Below are 26,180 nucleotides of genomic sequence, written 5' to 3' on the forward strand. Positions count from 1 at the left end.
TGCTTGCCTTTCTGTGTTAAAGCATACCTTTCCCTTCTTTTTTACTCTTTCTCTTGGACCTTGGCCAAATCCCAACCATGCTTTCCTGAACACTGAGTGTCCTGCCTCTTTGTCTCTGAAACACCATCCTTCTGCTGTGCTTCTTCTTGCCTGCCATGACTACTGACATCCATTACTGATCCAAACATGCCGGCTTTAATAAAGACACGACTTTCTCTCTTCCTGTCTTGCTCTCTCCTCTGGCAGCTACTGGGATTTATAATTTACTCGCCTAATAAAATTGTACTCAAACTTTCTTCTGTTTCTAAATTATTTAAAGATTTAGAATAAAGGCAAGTTTGAAAGTTAAGCAAAGTCAAAATTTATTCAGAGAGGACAATTTTTTTTAAGAGTTGAAGAGAAACTCCCCAGAGCAGGTAAACTGTAAATCTCAACAGCTTCCTGGAGGAGGAGAATGGAGAAGAGAAGGGAAAAGCCATTGCATTTTAATAAGGTTGGCGTGGAGATCCTGTCTTCTATATCATAAGAGGAAATCAAATGGTGGGGAAAAGGGCTTTAGAGGAAGAGTGAAACTCAAAGTGTTATGAAATAAATGTTCAGAAGAAAGACAGAAGAAAAGGAAAGGGTATGTTTCTGAGCGACTCAGAAAGTGGTGGACTTACAGAGCAGCATCACTACTCTTTGCCAGGGTCTGTGCCAGGTGGCAGGAATTCTGGGAAGGAAAGGCGTTCAGAATCTCATCATAGCGATAATTAGTTTGCCTATTCCTTAAGGAAGGCTTAAGGTAAACCAGTTTTCCCTAGAGTAGTCCTGAATTCTGTAATGGAGGCACAGTAAAATCACTAAACTGGACGACTTCATGGGTAGAATGATCCGTTTATTGGGTGGGGGTGAGGGGCAGGGGGACTGTAGGATGCCTCAGAGAGCAGAGAACAGCAACAGGAAAAGACCTTGTCAATTTTATTGAGGCAGGTATTGAGGTGGAAGAAGGCAAACAGGCCACGATAGCCGGGCAGTTACTGTGTAGACTCTCATCTTCTTTCTATTTGCTGTTTGGATTATCATGACCAAAGTGCCCTTTGCTGAAAGTAATTGACCACTGTGGGCAGGGCAGGGAAGATGTTGCTTTCCTGACCAGCTTCCTGAGGAACTCTGAATTTATGTTTTTGTTTATCTGGTAAGAATTCTGTCTAGGCCAGGCGTGGTGGCGCATGCCTTTAATCCCAGCACTCGGGAGGCAGAGGCAGGCGGATTTCTGAGTTCAAGGCCAGCCTGGTCTACAAAGTGAGTTCCAGGACAGTCAGGGCTATACAGAGAAACCCTGTCTCGAAAAACCAAAAAAAAAAAAAAAAAAAAAAAGAAAAAGAATTCTGTCTAGATTAGGCCAGGACAGTAACATTAAGACACTGTCAAGAGCAAGGTCATTCTTTTTTTTGTTGGGAGGTGGGGGGTGGGGAAGGAATGTACTTCAAGTCTCCTGGGAGGGATGGTCTTTTGACCAGGCGATTGATGTACTCAAGTGGATTAATTGTGTTATGTTTTGAGGACCCGGAATGTTAATTCTCTTTCAGGGCAGACAATTCATTCTTTTGACCAGAAGGAACTCCTTTTCCTTTAAAGGACCTTACTGTTGCTGCACTACTGCTTTTAGAGGATAATAGGAGACTGGAAGGTTAGTTTTCAAGGGTCTTTAACTTAACATATAGATTTTTTTTTTCCTCCAGAATGGCATACTGTGTGGTGGTGTATCCAGCCCCTTCCAGTGACCTGATCAGAATGCACTCACTCACTCACTGTTATGGACTTAGGGTTGCTCTGAGCTTTTCTGCCACTTTCACCTAGTTCACTTTAGGGAACTGACTTTGCCCAGGGGTGTTTTAACCTTCATTCACATTAAAGATCTGTGGAAATGTCAACAAACTCTGAAAGAGGGCTATTAGCAATGCAAATGTGAACTTCCTGCACTAAAGAGAAACACAATAAATAAAACTGGAAAGGCAAATTTTGCTGTTCTTAAAAGACTTCTAGGTATATTGCTTAAACTCTGGTGCCTAGGTTCTCAGTAGGCCTTGGGTAGTTCATCATGCTCACCTGTTATGCTAGTCAACACATGGTTCTGTTAATCTTTAGAACACAGTCACAGCTGGAAACAGTCTTCAGTTTGAAGAATACTTTTTTTGTAAGCTCTTATACTTTTCTAACTATACTTGGTAGCCAGAAGCTTTCCATGGGTCTTTTCTGAGCCCTGTCTTATTAAAAAAAAAAAAAAAATCACTGGGAAATTTGCACAGGTGTCTAGGAAATCAATGTATTTTTTTCTTTTCCTTTTTAAATTGGATATTTCTTTATTTACATTTCCAATGTTTTCCTCTTTCCAAGACTTCCCTTCAGAAACCCCATATTCCCCACCTCCCCTCGCCTCTATGAGGGTGCTCCCCCAACCCCCATCCACCCACTCCTGCCCTGGCATTCCCTTACACTGGGGCATGGAGCACCCACAGGCCTAAGGGCCTCTCTTCTCACTGATGTCCAACAAGTCCATCCTCTGCAACTTATGCAGCCAGAGCCATGGGTCCCTCCATGTGTACTCTTTGGTTGGTGGTTAAGTCCATGGGAGCTCTGGGAGTGGGTATAGGGGTCTGGCCAGTTGACACTGTTGCTCACCCCATGGCAGTGCAACCCCCCTCAGCTTCTTCAGTCCCTTCTCCAACTCCTTCCTCGGGGACCCTGCACTCAGTCCAATGGTTAGCTGTGAGCATCTGCCTCTGTATTTGTCAGGCTCTGGCAGAGCATCTCAAGAGACAGCCATATCAGGCTCCTGTCAGGAAGGACTTTTGGTATCCACAATAGTGTCCGGGTTTGGTGATTGTATATGGGATGGATCCCCAGGTGGGGCAGTCTCTGGATGGCCTTTCCTTCAGACTCTGCTCCACACCTTGTCTCCATTTTTCCTCCTGTGAGTATTTTGTTCTCCTTTCTAAGAAGCATTGAAGCATACACACTTTGGTTTTCCATCTTCTTGGGCTTCATATGGTCTGTGAATTGAATCTTGGGTATTCCGAACTTTTGGGCTAATATCCACTTATCAGTGAGTGCATACCATGTGTGGTCTTTTGTGACTGAGTTACCTCACTCAGGATGATATTTTCAAGTTCCATGCATTGGCCTGTGAATTTCATGAAGTTATTGTTTTCAATAGCTGAGTAAATGTGCAACATTTTCTGTATCCATTCCTCTGTGGAGGGACATCTGAGTTTTTTCTAGCTTCTAGCTATTACAAAAAAGGCTGCTATAAACATAGTAGAGCGTGTGTCCTTATCACATGTTGGAACATCTTCTGGGTATATGCCCAGGAGTGGTATTGCTAGATCCTCTGGTAATACTATGTCCAATTTTCTGAGGAACCAGCAAACTGATTTCCAGAGTGGTTGTACCAGCTTGCAATCACACCAGCAATGGAGGAATGTTCCTCTTTCTCCACATCATCACCAGCATCTGCTGTCACCAGAGTTTTTGACTGATGTGAGGTGGAATCTCAGTGTTGTTTTGTATTTCCCTGATAACTAAGGATGTTGAACATTTCTTTAGGTGCAGCTCAGTCATTCGAGTTTCCTTCTCTGTTTAGCTCTGTACCCCATTTTTAATAGGGTTATTTGATTCTCTGGAGTCTTAACTTCTTGAGTTCTTTGTATATATTGGTTATTAACTCTCTATTGGATGTAAGGTTGGTAAAGATCTTTTGTCAATCTGTTGGTTGCTGTTTTGTCCTATTGACAGTGCCTTTTGTCTTACAGAAGCTTTGTAATTTTATGAGGTCCTGTTTGTTGATTCTTGATCTTAGAGCATAAAACATTGGTATTCTGTTCAGGAAAATTTCCCTTGTACTCACCTTCTTTTCTATTAGATTCAGTGTCTCTGGTTTTATGTGGAGGTCCTTGATCCACTTGGACTTGAGCTTTGTACAAGGAGATAAGAATGGATCAATTTGCATTCTTCTACATGCTGACCACTAGTTGAACCAGCACCATTTGTTGAAAATGCTGTCTTATTTCCACTAAATAGTTTTAGCTCCTTTGTCAAAGATCAAGTGGCCATAGGTGTGTAGGTTAATTTCTGGGTCTTCAATTCTCTTCCATTGATCTTGCCTGTCATTGTGCAGTTTTTATCACTATTGCTCTATAGTACAGCTTGAGGTCCAGGATGCTGATTCCCCCAAGAAGTTTTTATTGTTGAGAATAGTTTTTGCTATCCTGAGTTTTTTGTTATTCCAAATAAATTTGAGAATTGCTCTTTCTAACTCTATGAAGAATTGAGTTGGAATCTTGATGGGAATTGCATTGGATCTGTAGATTGCTTTTGGCAAGATGGCCATTTTTACTATATTAATCCTTCCAATCCATGAGCATGAGAGATCTTTTCATCTTCAGAGGTCTTCTTCAATTTCTTTCTTCAGAGACTTGAAGTTCTTGTCATAGAGATCTTTCACTTCTTTGGTTAGAGTCACACCTAGATATTTTATATTGTTTGTGACTATTGTGAAGGGTGTTTCCCTAATTTCTTTCTCAGCCTGCTTATCCTTTGAGTATAGGAAGGCTACTGATTTGTTTAAGTTAATTTTATATCCAGCTACTTTGCAGAAGTTGTTTATCATCTGTAGGAGTTCTCTGGTGGAGATTTTGGGGTTGAAAGACTCCGAAAGGAGCCCCTCGCTCAGGCCTCAGGACAATAGCGGACACCCAAGAACTCACGACAGACCGAGCTTGTTGCAAACCACATGAGGCTTTATTCGGGGAAAGCCAGAGCTCTGGGGACGACTCATATCCCACGCAGGGGTAGAGGAGTCAACACCAAGGGGAAAGAGGTCCCACTTTTTATAGGCCCTCAGCGGGGAAGGAGAAGGGAGAGAGTAGGGGATTTCCAGATCTAAACAATGTCTATTCTCAAGAAATGGGTATGGGAGGGGTACAAGGAAAGAGTCTAATGAAGGTGCAGCAATGGGCACACACCTGGTCAGAACATTGGCAGACACACAGGTTCAAGGAGTGGCCAGAGCATTGTGCACCTCTATTTTTCTAAATCAGTGAAGCTAGTTCTGCTAACACTGACGTCTATCTTGCCAATTTCAGGGCTTCTGTGTCCTTTTACATTCTGTCAGAATCTTTCAGGGTCACTTAAGTATACTATCATATCATCTGCAAATAGTGATATACTGACTTCTTCCTTTCCAATTTGTATTCCTTTGACCTTCTTTTGCTGTCTAATTGATCTAGCTAGAGCTTCAAATACTATATTTAATAGATAGTGAGAGAGTGGGCAGCCTTGTCTAGTCCCTGATTTTAATGGTATTGTTTCAAGTTTCTTTCTATTTAGTTTGATATTGATTACTGGTTTGGTGTATATTGCTTTTACTATGTTTAGGTATGGGCCTTGAATCCTGATCTTTCCAAGGCTTTTATCATGAAGGGATTTTGAATTTTGTCAAATGCTTTTTCAGCATCTAATGAAATGATCATGTGGTTTGTTTTTCTTTTTTTTTTTAGTTTGTTTATGTAGTGGATTACATTGATGGATTTATGTATATTGAACTATGCCTGCATCCCTGGGATGAAGCCTTCTTGATTGTGGTGGTGAATGATTGTTTTGATGTGCTCCTGGATTCAGTTTGCAAGAAACTTATTGAGTATTTTTGCATCGATATTTCATAAGGGTAATTGTTCCGAAGTTCTCTTTCTTTGTTGGATCTTTGTGTAGATTTGGTATCAGGATAACTGTGGCTTCATAGTACGAATTGGGTAGTGTTTCTTCTGTTTCTAGTTTGTGGAATAGTTTGAAGAGTATTGATATTAGGTCTTCTTTGAAGGTCTGATTGAATTCTGCACTAATCCCATCTATTCCTGGGCTTTTTTTGGTTGAGAGATTTTAACAACTGCTTCAATATATTTTTAACAGATTCCCTACATTCTCAAGCTTCTAGAAGGAGTCTACTTTGACTAGTGTCTGGTAATCACTGCAATTCAAACCATAGCTTCGTTTGTCCATTTGCTGTGGGCAGTGATCAGGTCCAGTTTATCTGGATCTCAGTCCAGCTCTCAAGCCCTGGGTGGAAGCCATTTGAAATTTCTTAAGAGGATGTTTATACATCCTGACTTCAGTTCTCTGGCTTGATCTAGAGCCAGCTGTGGAGGAATAGTCATTATCTCCTTCTCCCACATCTGATCCCCACCTCAATGTCAGAACTAACATCTTGTGACAATACATAAAAACCTTTTACAATCTATTAATTTAGCACGCAACTAGCTTCTAGAACTTAGCCCAAGATAAGGTAATTAGCTAGTAGCATCTGGTTCTGAATCATTTCCAATCTCTCCAAAAGTATTGAAATTCTAGACAGCCCATCAGCATCTGTACACAGAGAATCCTTCCAGGAGTTTTCACTCACATCCAGGTGCAGCTATTTTCAGGTTTTCTTCGAGGAAGATTCTACAAGGGTTAACCCATCCCTCAATGGGAACAAGTCAGGCTGGGTTCCCAACTGGAAAGGAGCCAAAGAACTGGTACCAGAGCACCAGCATCCATCTCTCTCTGCTTCCTGACAGCAACACAAGTGATCAGTTGTCTCACAATTCTAACACCCTGCTTTCTTGCCATCATATGCTTTACCTTCAAGCTGTGATCAAGACCAAACCCCTCCTTCCTTTAGTTGCTTGTTAGATATTTTGTCAGGGAAATCAGGAAAAGTACCTGTTACTAATACACATACACACACACACACACACACACACACACACACACACACACAGAGGCATTCATGCTTACATACATACATATATATCAGTAGACAGAGGTGCTCCAGTGTAGATGATGGACAAGGACATAAGGCATCCATATCATTTGCAATGCACAGTAACATTATGGACATTTTGTTTTACCAAATGTGCCTTTTTCTTTATGAAAGAGCTAAACTGCATGTTTAAACTCATCACTGAGAATAGGAAGAGCTCAAGAAACTCTATAAAGTCCTTGGGATAAACCATGACCACATGAGCATAAAACTTCTGGAACATGTATCTTTTAAGGCTCTCCCTTTCTACACTGTAAAGCAAATACAAATTTTCATAGAAAATGGAATTTAACTTGTCTTCTGATTGATCATTAAGCTAAGTGAGAATATGTTTGGCTTTAAACTTTAATCATCTCTAGGACTTTTAAGATCAATGAACCTATTTATTTAAAAAATAAACAAGCCATATAAAATATATATACAGAAAGCCATCTCTAAGTTTGACTTGTTGGGCTTCTGCTGAACATCAAGCAACTCTTGTTACATCCCTAACAATTTAAGTATCTATCCTAGCTTATAGCCCAGAAGGTATGAGAATGAGAATACACTGTTCTGGCTTTTGGATGCCTGGTTTTTCTTCCCCATACATACATGCTCAAGGCTTTAGTTTCTGTTTTCTATAGAAAACTCAAAATTTCTTATCAAATACCTATCAATGAAGATAGTAACTCCTGGTTTTGGAGAACTTTCCTTAATCAACATTTCCTGAAATTAGCTATCATAAAGACTCCTTTGTGTAAAATCCTTTTTGCCAAAAATGTGAGTTATATTGACATAAATCGAACCTATGTGGTTTATTTGGCACTGCACCCTGCCTTGTATTACTGTTCTTTGTGTTTGTATTTATACATTTTAGTTTAAAAAAAATTTAATTGAAGTTAGAATTACTTTACTTTTTTCCTCTCTAAGCCTCCAACAACCCCTCCACTTTCAGGTTGACAGCCTTTTTTTCCTTTGATAACTTTTCATAGGTACCTGTGTGTGTGTGTGTGTGTGTGTGCATGCTCGCGCATGTGCACGTTTCTTACTTGTGTATAAATAAATAAAACCTGCTAAGTCCTTTTTTGTTGTCTGTATATATATGGTTTCAGGGCTGACCACTCCACATTTCGATTTTTGACAATGACTTAACATGAATGACAACACAGTATCAGATGGCAATCCCACACTCTGCTCTCCCTTCCCCCCAGCCTTGGAGCAAAGCTCCAAGTTACACTTGCCTATATGGTAGTGCTAGCTATTGAAGAAATGGAAAGAACCACGAATAAGGTTTGCAGACCTCAACAGCTGTGTCTGTGTAAAGTGTGTTTCTCTGTGTGAGGTAGAAAAAGACAAGGATGGAGAAAGGACTTCTGGGAGTGTATTCAATGCACCCATGAGGAAAGAGTAAAGCAAACAACTTCTAAAGCAGTTTTTGGAAAATGAGAATGTTTGTGACTGAATAAGAAAAAGACTTTTGTCTGTTTTTTTCTGATAACAGACAGTAGTGCCTGGCTGCCCTTCCAGATGATACAGGCAAGGTGGCAGAGTTATATGAGCAATTGTTTCCTTCTTTTCGTTATTTTCATGTCGATTAACACATCCTTCTGCTAGCCTAGACAAAAATCCATTTGCATCTTCAAAAGCACACTTGACTCTCTAAAATAAACACAGATTTACTCCTTTTTAGAACGCTTCTGCCACATAAATGATGGATGATTTAAATACACAAAGGAGCAAAAACACTTCATTTTAGAGCAGAAAAGATCTCGGAAGCTTAATAAAAACTCTTCTTTTCTTAATTACTGCAAATCGACTTTAAAAATTTATGACTTGCTGAATTTTCTAAAAGTCTGAATTTGGTGTTAAAAGGTCATATTTATACTCATCACCTTTTTAAAGATCTCAACCATTTTGGAAACATATTTGCTATGGTCATAACTAAAGGGAGAAAAACAAAATCATTACAAAAGATTTCTTAGAGAAAATAATTTCACTATTGATTTGTTTAGCAATTTTGATATCTTTCTATGTAAACTGTTAAAGCCATGAAAAGCAAATAAAATATTATGTATTGTATTATCTTCTTTAAAAGATATTTTTCACAGAGGCATCAAACAGCAAATAGCATTTTATAGTTTTAAACAAAACCATACCACATGGAAGACTTTCAGAGGATTTGCTTAAAAGGAAATATATTTGTGCATGTGGACACGCTCATGTGCACACACACACACACACACACACACACACACACACACACACATCTTAAAGAATCATCTACAAAATACATGATCAACACTGGAAAGAAAAGGGAAGAACACCCATTTTTTATTTAATCAAAGTATTTTAATTTGCAAAATGATTATGTATTCATTCTCATAGTCTTTAAATGTCCTGGCTCATCACAGTGATTGTTTGGAACTAGTCACAGCACATTTAAAACAATGGCAGTGGAAAATGACAATTATTGATTTTAATTTGTTCAACTGTAAGAGCACACACAGACACACACAGACACACAGACACACAGACACACACACACACACACACACACACACACACACACACACACAGAAAAACCCAGATACTCATCAATATCCCTTACCTTACACACATGGGCATCTGTCTCTTAACATTATATTTATTTATTTATTTATTTATTTATTTATTTATTTATTTTTGATTTCTCAGAAGCAGGTGGTTTGATATGCTGCCATTTCCATGTCTTTAAAATTGCTTTTAAGAAGAATATCTCTCATTTCTATATCTTAAAATTTTGGAAAGCTGGGAGTCAATGTTGAATAGTTAAATGAATTAATCATATTGCTTCAGGAAGATGAGGCTCACTTCATATGGATGCAGATGACTTGTACATGGGAAATAATATATTACTTCATAAGAGTAAAATTGTAACAACATTTTGATATTCAGAATGACAGGGACAAAAACAAATGAGACGTCAGTATGCTAGGTTTTCTATTAAATAAAGGTAATTTGGTATTTAGAAATGAAAGGGATGTCTTCCAGAAGATTTTCTGTATATAGGAAGGCAGATGAGCAGAATTCTCTAGCCATCACTGGGGAGGCTCACAAATGATCATAGTGATGAAGTAAATGAGGTTTGAGTAATCAATTATAAGAAAGGTTATATCACCCCTGATGTTGTGTGCACTAGATTGCCCACATCATCACAGGGCACTAGCTTGGACAGCCAGCTGTCAATCAAGCATGACCCCAAAGAAAATTATATTCTCCAATTAATAATTGGAGAATAATTATTCTCCAATAATAATGATTGAAATATATATGTATGTATGCATGCATATATATATATATGTGTGTGTGTGTGTGTGTGTGTGTGTGTGTGTGTGTATGTGTATGTGTGTGTGTGTGTGTGTGTGTGTATGAAAAACATCAAGATGAGGCTGGGCAGATAGTTGTGGGGTAAGAGCACTGCATGTTCTTCTAGAGGCCCCAGGTATAATCCTCACCACTCACATAGCAGCTCACAGGCATCTCCAGTTCCAGGAAATATGATGCCTCATTCTGACCTTTACAGGGACTGCATGCACACAGTTCAGACATACATGCAGCCAAAACACCCTTAAAAAAATTACCAGGTTAATTTTCTCAATTGGTAGATATGTGTGATAATCTGTTGCAGATTTTTGATTACCGTGTAAACCCTAAGATTGTGTTATTTACTGGAAAAAAGCTGTTTCTAGTTGTGTGGCTTGGTACTAGCACCCACCTTTAATCCAAGAGCTTTCTGTTTATTCTAAAAAGGATTAAATAGAGTTAATTATAGGTCAAGAGTTGGAGTAACCTACTAGTTGACAAGGAGTGGAGTAGGAAAAATCCATTGAGAGTAAATGGACATCAGGAGGATGAATAAAGAGACACAGAGGAAGAAGGAAAAGGAACATTCGGTTTGAGGAGGTTTTGAGAAATTATGGAAAAGGCAAGATTACACTTTTTTGGGGGATGTTGACTGAGGAAGAAAGGTCACTCGGGTGCTTTCTCTTTGCTAGATAAACTATCCTCAACTACTGCCATTGTATTGATCCTTAATATTCTTCACATACAATCCAGTTTATAAAGAAGTCATGCCCATGGTCCCCAGAAAACTCTGATCTTAGGATCACTGGTGAGTGGAACACAACATCTGTTCCAAACCAATCATGATGGGCCTGTGACAGCAGTAGCAAAAACATGGGAGCACCGCCTGACCAGCAGCTGGGGTTCCTTCTGATCGGTGCTGGTATACCTTGATTTCAAACATACCAGACAGCCCCACTGTCCCCAGAGGAGACATCACTTCCAGGTTCTGTAATATGCCCAGGATCTTAGGATTCTGGGATCCCAGGATAACAGAAGCTTGGTCACACCAGGATCTCAGGGTCTCAGAGGAAGCTTGACTGAAAAGAACTCTGACACACCCAGGATCTCAGGTTCACAGGAATCCAGAATCACAGAGAAAGTTGGACTCTGAGGAGTCCTGAATCAATCGGGTTTACAGGAAGGACAGGCTCCAATCAGATATATTGAGGGCAGCAAGCACATGAGATAATCAGATGGCAGGAGGCAAGCCTAAGAACAGAAGCAATAGAAACCAACATTATTTGGCATCATCAGAGCCAAACTCTCCTACCATAGCAAGTCCTGGATACACCATCAAATCAGAAAAGCAAGATATGGATATAAAGTCACTTCTCATGATGATTGTGGGGGACTTTAAGAAGGAAATAAATAACCCCCTTAAAGAAATACAGAAAAACACAGGTAAACAGCTAGAAGCCATTAAAGAGGAAACACAAAAAATCCCTTAAAGAGTTACGGGAAAACACTAACAAATAGATGAAAGAATTGAACAAAATCATCCAGGATCCAAAAATGGAAGTAGAAACAATAAAGAAATCACAAAGGGAGACAGCCCTGGAGATAGAAATCCTAGGAAAGAAATCAAGAACCATAGATGCGAGCATCAGAAACAGAATACAAGAGATGGAAAAGAGAATATCAGGTACAAAAGATTCCATAGAAAACATGGACAGAACAATCAAAGAAAATGCAAAATGCAAAAAGATCCTAATTCAAAACATTCAGGAAATCCAGGACACAATGAGAAGACCAAACCTACGGATAATAGGTATAGATGACAATGAAGACTTTCAACTAAAAGGACCATTAAATATCTTCAACAAAATTATAGAAGAAAACTTCCCTAGCCTAAAGAAAGAGATGCCCATGAACCTACAAGAAGCCTACAGAATTCCAAATTGATGACCAGAAAAGAAATTCCTCCCGACACATAATAATCAGAGCAACAAATGCAGTAAATAAGGATAGAATATTAAAAGCAGTAAGGGAAAAAAGTCAAATAACATATAAAGGCAGACCTATCAGGATTACATCAGACTTAATCAAGTAGACTTCATTCCAGGGTTGCTGGGATGGTTTAATATATGGAAATCCATTATATAAACAAACTCAAAGACAAAAACCTCATGATCATCTCATTAGATGCTGAAAAATCATTTGACAAAAATCCAACACCCCTTCATGATAAAAGTCTTGGAAAGATCAGGAATTCAAGGCGCATACCTAAACATAATAAAATCAATATACAGCAAATCAGTAGCCAACATCAAAGTAAATGGAGAGAAGCTTGAACCAATCCCACCAAAATCAGGGACTAGACAAGGCTGCCCACTTTCTTCCTACCTATTCAACATAGTACTTGAAGTCCTAACCAGAGCAATGAGACAACAAAAGGAGGTCAAGGGGATACAAATTGGAAAGGAAGAAGTCAAAATATCACTAATTGCAGATAATATGATAGTATGTAAAGTGACCCTAAAAATTCCACCAGAGAACTCCTAAGCCAGATAAACAGCCTCAGTGCATAGCTGGATATAAAAGTAACTAAAACAAATCAGTGGCCTTTCTCTACACAAAGGATAAACAGGCTGAGAAAGAAATTAGGGAAACAACACCCTTCACAATAGTTAGGAAGTGAAAGATCTGTATGATAAGAACTTCAAGTCTCTGAAGAAAGAAATCAAAGAAGATCTCAGAAGATGGAAAGATCTCCCATGCTCATGGATTGGCAGGATTAATGTAGTCAAAGTGGCCATTCTGCAGAAAGCAATCCTCAGATTTAATGCAATCTCCATCAAAATCCCAAATCAATTCTTCACCAAGTTAGAAAGGGCAATTTGCAAATTCATCTGGAATAACAAAACACCTAGGATAGAAAAAAACTATTCTCAACAATAAAAGAACCTCTGATGGAATCACCATGCCTGACCTCAAGCTATACTATAGAGCAATTATGATAAAAACTGCATGGTACTGGTACAATGACAGACAAGTAGATCAATGGAATAGAATGAAGATCCAGAAGTGAACCCACACACCTATGGTCACTTGATCTTTGACAAGGGAGCTAAAAACATCCAGTGGAAATAAGACAGCATTTTCAACAAATGGTGCTGGCACAACTGGCAGTTATCATGTAGAAGAATGCAAATTGATCTATTCTTATCTCCTTGTACAAAGCTCAAGTCAAAGTGGATCAAAGAACTCCACATAAAACCAGAGACACTGAAATTTATAGAGGAGAATGTAGGAAAAGCCTCGAAGATATGGGCACAGGGGAAAAATTCCTGAACAGAACAGCAATGACTTGTGCTGTAAGATTATAAGGCAAGAGACACTGTCAATAAGACAATAAGGCCACCAATAGATTGGGAAAGGATCTTTACCAATCCTAAATTTGATAGGGGACTAATATTCAATATATACAAAGAATTCAAGAAGTTGGACTCTAAGAAAATCAAATAACCATATTAAAAAATGGGGTATAGAACTAAACAAAGAATTCTCAACTGAGAAATACCGATGGGCTGAGAAGCACTTGAAAAAATGTTCACCATCCTTAATCATCAGGGAAATGCAAATCAAAACAACCCTGCGATTCCACCTCACACCAGTCAAAATGGATAAGATCAAAAATTCAGGTGACAGCAGATGCTGGTAAGGATGTGGAGAAAGAGGAACACTCCTCCATTGCTGGTGGGATTGCAACCTGGTACAACCACTCTGGAAATCAGTCTAGTGGTTCCTCAGAAAATTAAACATAGTACTACAGGAAGATCCAGCAATACCTCTCCTGGGCATATACCCAGAAGATGTTTCAACTGGTAATAAGGACACATGCTCCACTATGTTCATAGCAGCCTTATTTATAATAGCCAGAAGCTGGAAAGAACCCAGATGTCCCTCAACAGAGGAATGGATACAGAAAATGTGGTACATTTACACAATGCAGAACTACTCAGCTATTAAAAACAGTGAATTTATGAAATTCTTAGGCAAATAGATGGATCTGGAGGCTATCATTCTGAATGAGGTAACCCAATCACAAAAGAACACTCATGATATGCACTCAGTGATAAGTGGATGTTAGCCCAGAAACTTAGAATACCCAAGATATAATTTGCAAAACACATGAAACTCAAGAAGAAGGAACACCAAATTGTCGATACTTCATTCCTTCTTAGAATGGGAACAAAATACCCATGGAAGTAATTAAAGAGACAAAGTTCTGAGCAGAGCCTGAAGGAACAACCATTCAGAGACTGCCCCACTTGGGGATCCATTCCATAAACAACCACCAAACCCAGTCACTAGGCAGATGCCAACAAGAGCCTGGTGACAGGAGCCTGATATAGCTGTCTCCTTCGAGGCTCTGCCAGTGCCTGACAAATACAGAAGTGGATGCTCACAGTCATCCTTTGGACAGATCACAAAGTCCCCAATGAAGCAGCCAGAGAAATACCCAGGGAGCTGCAGGGGACTGAAGACCCATAGGAGGAACATCTATATGAATTAACCAGTAACCCCAGAGCTCCTTGGAACTATACCACCAATCAAAGAAAACACATGGTGGTACTTGTGTCTCTAGCTATATATGTAGCAGAGGATGTCCAAGTCGGTCATCAATGGGAGGAGAGGCCCTTGGTCCTGTGAAGACTCTATGCCCCAGTATAAGTTAATGGCAGGACAAGGAATGGGAGTGGGTGGGTTGGGGAGCAAGGGGTGGTGGAGATTTTCAGAGGGGAAACTAGGAAAGGGGATAACATTTGAAATGTAAATAAAGAAAATGCCAGAAGTCATGGCTTCTGCAATTGCATGCTCTTCCAGGGTCTCAGTTCCACTTGTGAGATGCCACTAAAATATGTTGCTGAAATTCTCTTCAGCCTCTCAGGCATAGTGTTGCCTTGGGATATGCTTTGTGCCTTTCCTTCAATTCCTCACATTCTAACTTCTCAGAGTGCTGGACTAGGCATGGATGTGAGACCACATCACAACATATACATGTACCTCCATGCCAGGGTATTATGGAGCTAATACCAGCTAATAAATGGTTAAAAATTCATTTCAACAATGATACAATGACTCTTTGAAGATAAAAAGTACAAGATAATTTATATGCTCTTATACTGGTTGCTTCAAATATTATAACTGAAACCATTGTTGGTACTTATAGCTCAATGCCATGAGAATTTGATAGCTTTTTCTAAAAAGTTTTGTCTTATGTTTAGAAACCAAAGCTAATCAGGTTGGAAGAATTTATTACACTGTGAACATCAGCATATGTTTCCCCCACTTGAGGTGATAAGGTCTAGGTAGACAACACACAGCATACATATGCACACACAAACATATAAGCATACCTTTATATATGTTATTGAGATCTTTGTTAATTTGTCTCTAAAGTAACTTTTAGACTCTAATCTTTTTTATCTTGAAGAAATTGAAGTAAATAACAAAATTTATAGCTTTTAAGGACACTGAGGGCAACTCATTTCAAATTAAAATAACTCTCAGACTCAAATGGAATGGAAAGAAAATCTTTGGATTGTGTATATATTGACTTTTTTTCACAAATGTATTGATGGTATCAGGAATGGACACCAGCTTTTACTTTTAGTCAGAAAACAATGACATTTAGCTTTTTTCATTATTAATCACAATGCATTTACACTTTTTCTTTTTTGAATTTCCGTGATTGATCCATAGACCTATTACCATGGCTTCTATATGGATAGCTGCTAAGAGATTCCGCTATATTACCTGACTTTTTTCTTATTACTTTGTAGACAGAATATTTAGCTTCTTGGTTAAATATAAATATGCTACTCCCAACGCTCTGTTGTTTCTTTTGGATCCTCATACACATATAATTAGTTGTTTATATTTTATGCTAATCCTTCACAGTTGATTGACAATGTCTTATGCTTCACCTGATGGGGTGTGGAGTACAGTCCATATGCTTGGGAAGTGAGCATCAAGAATAAACTAACCTGAGCTAGAGACCTGGGAGTAAGAAGTTGTGAAATCTAATATAGAAAGAAGAATTAAAGCTGTGACTAAACTTGGGATATATAGATATTTAGATATAAATCTTGTCTCCAGAAGGATTGAATGATGAGACTGACTTTCAACCTGTATCTAGTTGGGTAGGATGTAGCAGGTCTTGTGGAAGACAGCACTCTTCAATAGGAAACCACAAGAAGGTAGCAGTTTTGGGCTATTAGTGCTCAGTGCAAAGTGAAGGGCCTTAGGGTCTGTATCACACAAAATCCACTTTTGTTTTTAAAGGACTATGCACCCTTTATAAATTGTGTCACTTAAATCAAAACTCTGCTGTACTTGATATACATGGCCTTCACTTTTGAATTACAACCAGCTATACTCCCAGGCTGAAGTCTGTGTTGTGGAGGTTACTACCCCCTTCCCACTCTGAGGTTATCTTTGTTTTGACAGGAAGCCGCTACTCACACACATGTGTTCACCTCCCGCTGCTATAAACCTGATGGCTGCAAGAATGTGATTGTTTTCACATGAATATGATACAGATTATTCAACGCAGTTATCTCTAGGCACTCATTCCCACAGGAACTCCAGGAAGACTAAAAGCAGGAAGAAACAGTAAAAACAGCGTGGTGATGGTGGGAACACAAACATGGTCATGGAATGAAAATATTCCTCTAAGCATCTTAAACCTAACCATTCTGGCCCATTTCTAACTCATATTTTGAGGGTTTCCCTCTTTTGTTTTGTCATCTTTGTGAATTTGCTACAATAGCCTTGATAATGATCTTTTGTCATTTAATTATCCTTTTCTAACCTATTATTCATGCTTTAACTTTGCCTATTATGGTATCTTTGATGTGACGTTTGTATTTAAATTTTTATAGGGTCAAGTTTATGAATATGCCCTTGATGGCTTGCTTCTCATATGTCGAAAGGTTTTACTGCAATTTGCTATGGTACTTTTAAAGATTCACGTAAAATATATTTGGGTTTCTGTTTTGAATTGAGGTGCTCTGGATTTATCTGGATAGAAATAATTTTTCTCTTGTTCCACCCCTCTCCCCATATGTTTGTGTGTATATGTGTGTATATGTGTATGTAGTATGCATGTGTGTATCTATGCATGTTCTGCATGTGAGTGGCTATGCACATGGACATGTATGTCAGTGCATGTTTAGGCCTGAGGCTGATGCTGGCAATCATCTCCCATTGTCCTTCCACTTTAATTACTTGAGGCAAGGTATTTTAATCAAACTTCAGGTTCATCAATAGGACTGGTCTTGCTAGCCAACCTGCTCTGAGGCACCCTGTCTCTCATTTCCAAGGCTAGAATTACATGCTAGCCACCAAGTCTATCAATATTTACAACAGTTCTAAGGGTCAAACTTCTAGTTCTCATGCTTGTTAGGGTGTGGTTCTGTCCTCTGTTTCCTCCCTTAGAATGTTCAGGCACTGATGCACACCAGGCTGGAAGAATATTGGTCCAGGCTAGAAGAGGCTTGGACCAGTGGGGTCATTAGGATCCCAGATCAGATTGTTAGTGTTTGTATGTGGGGGTGTTTGTCTGGAATTTTAATGAAACTTCTGTTAGAGAATCTTGGGGTAGACTTATATTCATATACTTTATTTGAGGTTGACAAGGGCTATATATGAACCTTGAAGAGTTGGAGGGAGTTTTCAGGGTGATTGTAAAATCATTGACTTGAGTTTAAAGGTGAGTGTTTAATTTGTGTGCAGAGACACTCCAGGAATCCCAGATTCCAGTTGGACTTGTTCTTCTCTGGGAAAGAGGAAGTTAAACTTACAACATTACTTATTTTTCTTTCTGCATTGATATGTTTTCACTATGGTACACCAATGCTTACTTTTTATACTGTTTAGAAACGAACTTGTATAATTGATTCTAATACTACAAGCTATAAATATACTACAGATAAGGATAGAGGAAGTCTTAGTATTTGGTGAGGATACTTGGCTCATAACCATATTTTTGTGAGTGGTGACAGTTGATACTAATTTCAGAAAATGATTTTTGATGCAAGAACATAAACCAAAAATGACAGCTCACAGTTCCCATCTCTAGTTTAAATGTGTTATCTTGTATCAGATATGGGGACACAACCTAGCAGCCAATTTAGAGCTGTAAGAAGAATAGAAAAGGACTTGCTCCCCCCGGGACTCCCCTCCCTTGCCTGAGAAATGCAAATGACCTTGCTTTGAGGATTGCCTGTACTATTAACCACAATTAGGTACTATATGCACTACAGGTGCTTGTTAACTGATTTCATTGTCACTATCACCCAGTATGATTTTAAAGGGCAGCAAGACACTATAATCTAAATTCTTGTTTAGAGGATCATGCTTGAAATATCAATCTCCAAATCCCGGGCACAGGAGCACAATCTTGGCAGTCATTAATACCTTGTCATGATTTGAATATTCTTGGCCCAGGGAGTGGCACTATTTGGAGATATGACCTTGTTGGAGTAGGTGTGTCACTGTGGGTGTGGGCTTTTACATCCTAGTCCTAGCTACCTGAAAGCCAGTCTTCCACTAGCAGCCTTCAGATGAAGATATAGAACTCTCAGCTCTGCCTGCATCATGCCTGCCTGGATGTTACTGTGCTCCTGCCTTGATGATAATGGTCTGAACCTCTGAACCTGTAAGCCAGCCCCAATTAAATGTTGTTTTTATAAGAGTTGCCTTGGTCATGGTGTCTGTTTGCAGCAATAAAATCCAAACTAAGACATACCTCAATGAGGCTTAGAGGTTAAGACTGAAGTTGTTTTTTAATATTCAGAGAATTGAGATATATCCATTCCAGAAAGGGGCACCAAGAGGCAGGACTAAGGGACCAAAATGATAGTGTATAGGTTCATGGGGCAATTTCTTTGTAAGATATCCTCTTCTGCTGATAGTACCTCTTAATCAGATGATCTGGGCCACATATACATCTGGGCCACTACCTGGCATCTGAGTGCATATTGCTCATATTATGCAAATCCCAGGCAGACATTCTTTCTAGAATTTGTTATGACAGGAGATTGTATATAAATGCAAAGTCGAGAGAAGCAATTTAAAGATAATTGTGAGAAAGGAAAAGTGGCCTGGGGATTTACTGAACAAAAGGATCCTCAACACAGCTGGTTCCAAGATTCAGAAGCTGGTCAGTCTTAGATCAGTATTCTAACTTTCCTCAATGCACAGAGACTGGTAAGAGCAAGAAACAGACCAAGAGTGAGGGGCAGAAAGAGTCACTTCTATGACACTTGTTTTGTGTCCCTATTGTTATGTGTCAGGCATGCTTGGGTTAAGAGATCCGTGCCGGTTACCCAGATGATTGGGACTGCAGAGTTGTTTCTATTTTGTTTCAAGGAGATAGAATTGAATAAAGTAGAAGAAAAGGAGAGACACATATGTTTATTATCCCCTCCAAATGAGGAAAGGGAGAGATAAATGAATGCGTGTAATCATTTCACAGTTGAATGAAGCAAAACCAACTCCAGAGCCTGTCTCAACAGCATCTTTTATCATCCCACATTGAAACGGTTGTTTTATTTTACATTCCCTATCCCAAAGTACTGAATACAAAGGATCTCACCTTACTAGTATTTTATCCACACTATAATCTATCTCTTCATCTTCAGATGAACACCAACCTTCTAGTATTATCTTTTAAACTTGGATAACAAGGAAAGAGCCACTTGTCTCTAATAAACTTGGGAAAAATAATGTAACACGCATACACAACCACAGAACAGAAGATGGACTTATACATATAGATCAATGATATCAAATCACATCTTTTTATGTTTGGTTCTTAAAAAAAAAAAAAGAAAAGAAGAATTTTCCTACTTTGCTAAAATGAGTCTTTATGTTTGACAATGTTATTACAACTATATTTTTTAATGATATTATAAGGAACATAAGAAAAGTCTATTTATTTAATATTCTTTAGAATTTGGTTCTTATTCTCTCAATAACCATACCTTGATTTAGTTCTCCATGAAAGTAGGAAGTTAAAAGATGATTTTATGAAGCCAAGTGAAGACTGAGAAGAAAGTGAGGGGTATACTGCAGCACCTGAAATAGACTTGCAATCTGAATGCCACTGTGTATATGATTCTAGACATTTACATTCTGAGGAGAAAATAATGAAGCGAAGGGCGAAAACATACTTTACATACATGGCATTTGGAGAGTTTTGAACAAAAGTAATGCACTTAATATTTTTCTACTGTATTAAATGAAAGACAATATTATTCTAAAATGAAGCTCAGATTTTACTTGTATATGTTATGACCAGAATTTAAGGGCAAAACACTGAATAGAGAACTCACTGGGCATTTATAATACTTCAAAAAGTCACTAAAAATATGAAGCATGATTCAATCTGTAACCTTAAATCGTATTTCAAAGAACATCCCCCTCCAGTCCTGTTTTAACATAATCTTGTAAACAATTTCAGCTACACAATTTTGACTCGCAGTTGACCAAGAGGTGGCAGAAAATTCAATTTTGAGCTGATGCGAATAAATGCAGGGCATTAAACACAGCTTTGGTATCTTTCTAGGGAGATTCAACTGATACTTTCAGATGAAACGAGAAGCTCTCCATGAGATCGCCCATCAGACTGATTTGTAAACTGCATGGTCGAGGATTAACCTGCAACTTTTACTCAAGCCAGTTCTAAAACATATTAGCTAAATAATAATAAGAATTCTGGGACTTGCAAGTTTGAATACAGCACAAGAGGATAGAAGGCCTCAGTATAACTATATGTATCTATAGTAGATAAGTGTGGCTATCATAGCATCCTGGGACTGCCTGGGATTTCTAAGGATACCCAAATCTGAGGATGCCTAAGTCCTTGGCTATAATGATACAAGTCTAACAGGCAAGGGAAAAGGAGGTGTCAGTGACTGTATGTGCATTTGACATATGGTTGTTTACTGGAGGCGTGGTTTTATTCTTAGAGTGAAGGGTTATCCTTTGTGGTTGCTTATTAGAACACATTTTTTTCCTTTCATTTTGCTGTATTTTTTTTTTTTTGATTCTCCATTTACATTGCATGACCTTTATCATTCCTTTTGCTTATTAAACTTAGGCTTTGTTTTTCCCATATCTAATTTTTTGAAGTTTAATGCTGGTTTATGATTTGAGATCTCTCTCTCTCTCTTTTTTTTTTATTTATTTTATTTTATTTTATTTTATTTATTTATTTATTTTTTGAGACGGTTTCTCTGTATAGCCCTGGCTGTCCTGGAACTCACTTTGTAGACCAGGCTGGCCTCAAACTCAGAAATCCACCTGCCTCTGCCTCCCGGGTGCTGGGCTGTTTTTCGTCATGCCTGACACTGCCTGGATAGCCAGGAACCAAAGAAAGAAAACCCAGAGATCCAGGATAGAACTAAGTACAACTGGCAAAAAAAAAAAAAGTCAATGAAACAATTTCTGCTACATTCATAGTTCAGTGATTAGCCCAATTGTCATCAGAGGGTTGTTATCCAACAATTGATGGGTGCAGACACAGAGACCTACAGCCAAACATGAGGTGAAGCCAGGGGAACCCAGTAGAATAGAGGGAGGAAGTATTTACTGTAGAAGTCAAGGAATAGAGGACACTATGAGAATGCCAGTCACAGAATCAACTAAGCAGGGCTCATAGGAAGTGTCATTAGAGAAGTGTCAAACATGGACCCTGTATGGGTCAGAGCTAGGTCTTCTGCATATATCTTATAGTTGTGCAGCTTGGTGTTCTTGTTGGACTCCCAACAGTGGGAGTGGGCAGGGTTGTTTCTGAGTCTTTTACCTATCCTTAGGACCCTTTTGCTCCTACTGGGTTGCCTTGTTTAGTTTTGATATGAGGTGAGGGTTTATTGCTAGTTTTATTCTAACTTGCTAGGCCAAGTTCAGTTGATATCCCTTGTCAACCCTGGGAAGATTGTTCTCTCTCTCTCTCTCTCTCTCTCTCTCTCTCTCTCTCTCTCTCTCTCCCTCCCTCTCTCTCTCTCAAGGAAAATGGAGGAGGAATGGAGGAGGGGGTGAGGGAAGGAGAGGAAGGGGACTAGGATAAGTAGAGTGAGGGGAAACTGTGGTTAGGGTATAATATATGGTAGAAGAATCAAAGAATAATGAAGGTGTTTATTACTATAGTTTCCTTTCTGAGCCCTGTTCTTTTACAATCCATTTATCTTGCAAGATTCTATGATTCTGGCTTCTCTCTAGATGTATTCATTGTTGAAGAATGTATCATTTAGTTTTACATGTCTGTGTACCACTCAACTATCCATATTCATTCTCCTATGATCAAAGGAGAGACTAGTTCAAATTTGTCTTAAATTTGTCAAGGCGTGCTATGTGACCTAGTGTGTTCCCTTTTGGAGGATGCACTATGTGTCTTTGAGAAGGATATATATTCTGCTGCCAAGGAGTCAGATATTCTGATTATAGTGTCAGACCCTTTCAGTGTGTATTTGTTCCCTCATTGAGTTTGCTATTTTCCTATTTGTATGAAGTATCTACTTTTGGATGTGGCTATGGAACATCTCTGTGTGTGTGTGTGTGTGTGTGTGTGTGTGAGAGAGAGAGAGAGAGAGAGAGAGAGAGAGAGAGAGAGAGAGAGAGAGAGAGAGAGAGAGAGGCAGAGATAGAGACAGGGACACACACAGAGAGTGTGTGTGTGTGTGTGCCTGTGCATGTGTGTGTGTGTGTGTGTGTGTGTTGCCTGATTGAACACATGACCTTTTGCTAATAGTAGCCAGGGTTCTTGAGAGACATCCTCCCTAGCCCTGGAATATCCTGGTACTGTACGGATGTCTATTTTTCCCTGCAATTTCATCAATGTTTGATTTGTGTATGCAGGTGCACTGATGATGGGTTCGTATATTAATGTTAACTATATCTTTCTTAGAATTGATCCATTTAATCAATATATAATGTCCTTTTGCCTTTTAAAGTCTTTTCTCATTTTTATGCAATATAGTTTTTCATACCATAATTTTCAGCTGTGAATATTCTTATCTCTAAAGTGAGTCTCTGATAGGTAGAATATACTTGCTTTTGTTGTAGTTTTTTTATTTTTAAATATTTAGTCATTCTACCCTTTTGATTGAGGAACTTAATCCATTTATATTTAAAGTAAATATACTACTGACATTGTACATGTTCTGCCTTTCACTTCCTTTGGACTCCCTTTCCTCTCTTGCTCTTTTTATTTGTGTTTCACTGGTTGCTTTGTAGTGATTTGCTTTAATATTCTTACCTTATTCTTTTATGTATTTTACATAGTGATTATTTATGACTGTTCAGATTTAAAAAGTTTATTCAATATTGCCCCAAGAATAATGCCATACAACAGGCAGGACTCTCCCAAATTTAAGATACAACCAATTGGACAAGTCAGGCATATGAGAATCACAGGCTTCTGTTTAGAAAGCAATTCACATAAATGTCAATAAAATACAAGTTTGTGCAAGGCTCCAAAATTTACATCTTTCCTTGCCTTGGATCTAGCCAAGAGACTTTTCTTATCCTTTTAACTATAGTCAAGGCTCACTAAGATTCTCCAGAGACAATTCATAATTTTAGGGTTTATCCCTAATGAAGAAAATAAGTGAATAAGTCACCTGTATCTATTTGTTTACTATTGCTACAAACAGATTGCACGGGCTTAATAGCTTATTTAGAGGCTTATTTAGCTCAGAGCTTTGAAGCCTTGTGCTGGGATCTGGTCATTATCTACTTAAGGCCACGTTATTGAGTCATGGCACACAGAGGATGTCACATGGAAAGACAGAATGAACATTCTGTGCTGGCTTTTGTCTCTCCAATCCTTTCTCTTCCCTTTTTCTGAGTCTCATTTTCTTCTTCTACAAACACTACTGCAACCATGGACTTACCATCCTAATGACCTCACCTAATACTAACTGTTTTTCAAAGGCCTTATGTTGGTTTTGATTTTTCTCAACCCATTTTTAATAGGGTTTCCTAAATACTTTAACCTCCCTTCTATCCCGCCACCCACCAGAGACATTGGCAAAGAAAGGTTATTAGGACATGGGGAGAAGTGGGTCTGTTCAGAAATTGTTCTTTGGAGTAAATCCAATATGTCTGGAAATCAGCAATACAAGTTCTTGGGGAATCAGCAGTGACAGCTCGATCCATTTGGAAACACTTCACAAATACACCAGCAGTAAAGTTCAGTAGTGTAAGAATAGCAAACACAAATCAGTAGTGGTGAGACGACCTAGCAGAGACAGCCAGGCCTCAGTCGAATTGTTATGAGTCAGCAGGAGTGATCAGGACCAGCAGAGATTTCAGAAGAAGTTCTTTGCTGTGCCTCTCTCAAGGAGCTGAAGATCAACAAAGGGATGAGACCAACAAAGCACTGTAAAGCTAGCTAGCTATGCAAGCCTCGGTCAGTGTCCATTGAATCCTATTTATATTCCCTCCATATATCACATGTCCTCCCATGGATCTTGCCTCAGCACATGAGTCTATCTTAGGAAAAACCCCATGAGTCTGTATCAGCTGACATAACTCTGCCAATCAGCTCAAGTCTGAAGAAGCAGCAAGAAGCCACAGCACATCACCAGAAGTTATTTTGGACGTGTTTTTCTCTATGGAGTTATGACAAACAAAGCTCAACAATGCAATGTAAGGTGAACCAATACATGTGAAGAATCCTTTATCACGTGTCCTTTCACATTCTTGTTTTAACAAAACATCCTTTCACTTGTGTCTTCTTCAGGAAAACACCACTTCATATGTCTGCCCCAGCGAAACACCATCTGAAACAACTGACTTTCAAACAAACCTAAAAGTTTCCACTTTAGCCCTAATTCTAACTTTGGGGATTATTTTCAAACATTTGAATACTCTGATCTAGGCATATTGGCCATGAAGAATTACCCATGAATATAAGCAAAATCTAACAGTATTTACCAATTTATATATCTTTTCCACATTATTTAATTATTTGTTATTTTTTTCTGAGTTGGAGATCTCTTGTAGCCCAGGTTAGCCTCAAAAATCTCTATGTCGCTAAGGATGAAATTGAATTCTGGATCCTTCTGTCTGCATCCCCAGAGAATTCATTAGTTACAAGTATATACCACTCTACTTGTTTCAAATTACTTAGTTTAACCCATTGTCTTAGTTAGGGTTTTACTACTGTAGACATCATGAACAAGGCAACTCTTATAACATTTAATTGGGGCTGGCTTAGAGGTTCAGATGTTCAGTCCATTATCATCAAGATGGAGCATGGCAGCATCCAGGTAGGCATGGTACAGGAGGATCTGAGAGTTTTACATCTTCATCTGAAGGCTGCTAGGAGAATACTGACTTCCAGAGAGCTAGGATAAGGGCCTTAAGCCCACACCCACAGTGACGCACCTACAAGGCCACACTGGCTCTTTAGGAACTTGCTGCTAGTATCACTGGTTCTTTCTTTGGGACTGCCCTACCTTTTGCATTCTTTTTTTTTTTTTTTTTTGATTTTTCGAGACAGGGTTTCTCTGTATAGCCCTGGCTGTCCTGGAACTCACTTTGTAGACCAGCCTGGCCTCGGGCTCAGAAATCCACCTGCCTCTGCCTCCCGAGTGCTGGGATTAAATGCGTGCGCCACCACACCCGGCTCATCCCCTTTTGCATTCTTAACACCAAGAAATTTAGTTTTTCTAAGACCCTACATTTTGATATGTAGCTAGTGCTTGGGCTCTAGCTGGAATCTTGACGTTACACTCCTTTCTTCTGCAGGGATTTACCACTACACTCATCCTGGTTGCACTATAGTTACTTCTGAACTGGGAAACCGCCCCCCCCCTTTTTTCCTCCTTTGTACTTATTTTAAATATTTAAATGTTAGTAGTTAAACATAGCTTAATTTGGCCCATAAAATGATACTGATGATACTGCAAGTATGAAAAGTCTGAAACTCTTGGTCTATTTATGTGAGTCTTTGTCTAGC

The 26,180-nt window shown here is 38.9% G+C and overlaps 1 protein-coding gene across 1 annotated transcript in view; it reads right to left on the reverse strand.

Moving 5' to 3' along the window:
* Window positions 1-26,180, reverse strand: part of Cntnap2 (contactin associated protein 2) — a 2,252,040-nt gene that overhangs the window by 540,112 nt on the left and 1,685,748 nt on the right. The gene's annotated exons all lie outside the window — the stretch shown is intronic.

This window comes from Mus caroli, unplaced genomic scaffold (genome assembly GCF_978045245.1).
Source record: "Mus caroli unplaced genomic scaffold, Mus_caroli_1 scaffold_7, whole genome shotgun sequence".
Classification (NCBI taxonomy): Eukaryota; Metazoa; Chordata; class Mammalia; order Rodentia; family Muridae; genus Mus; species Mus caroli.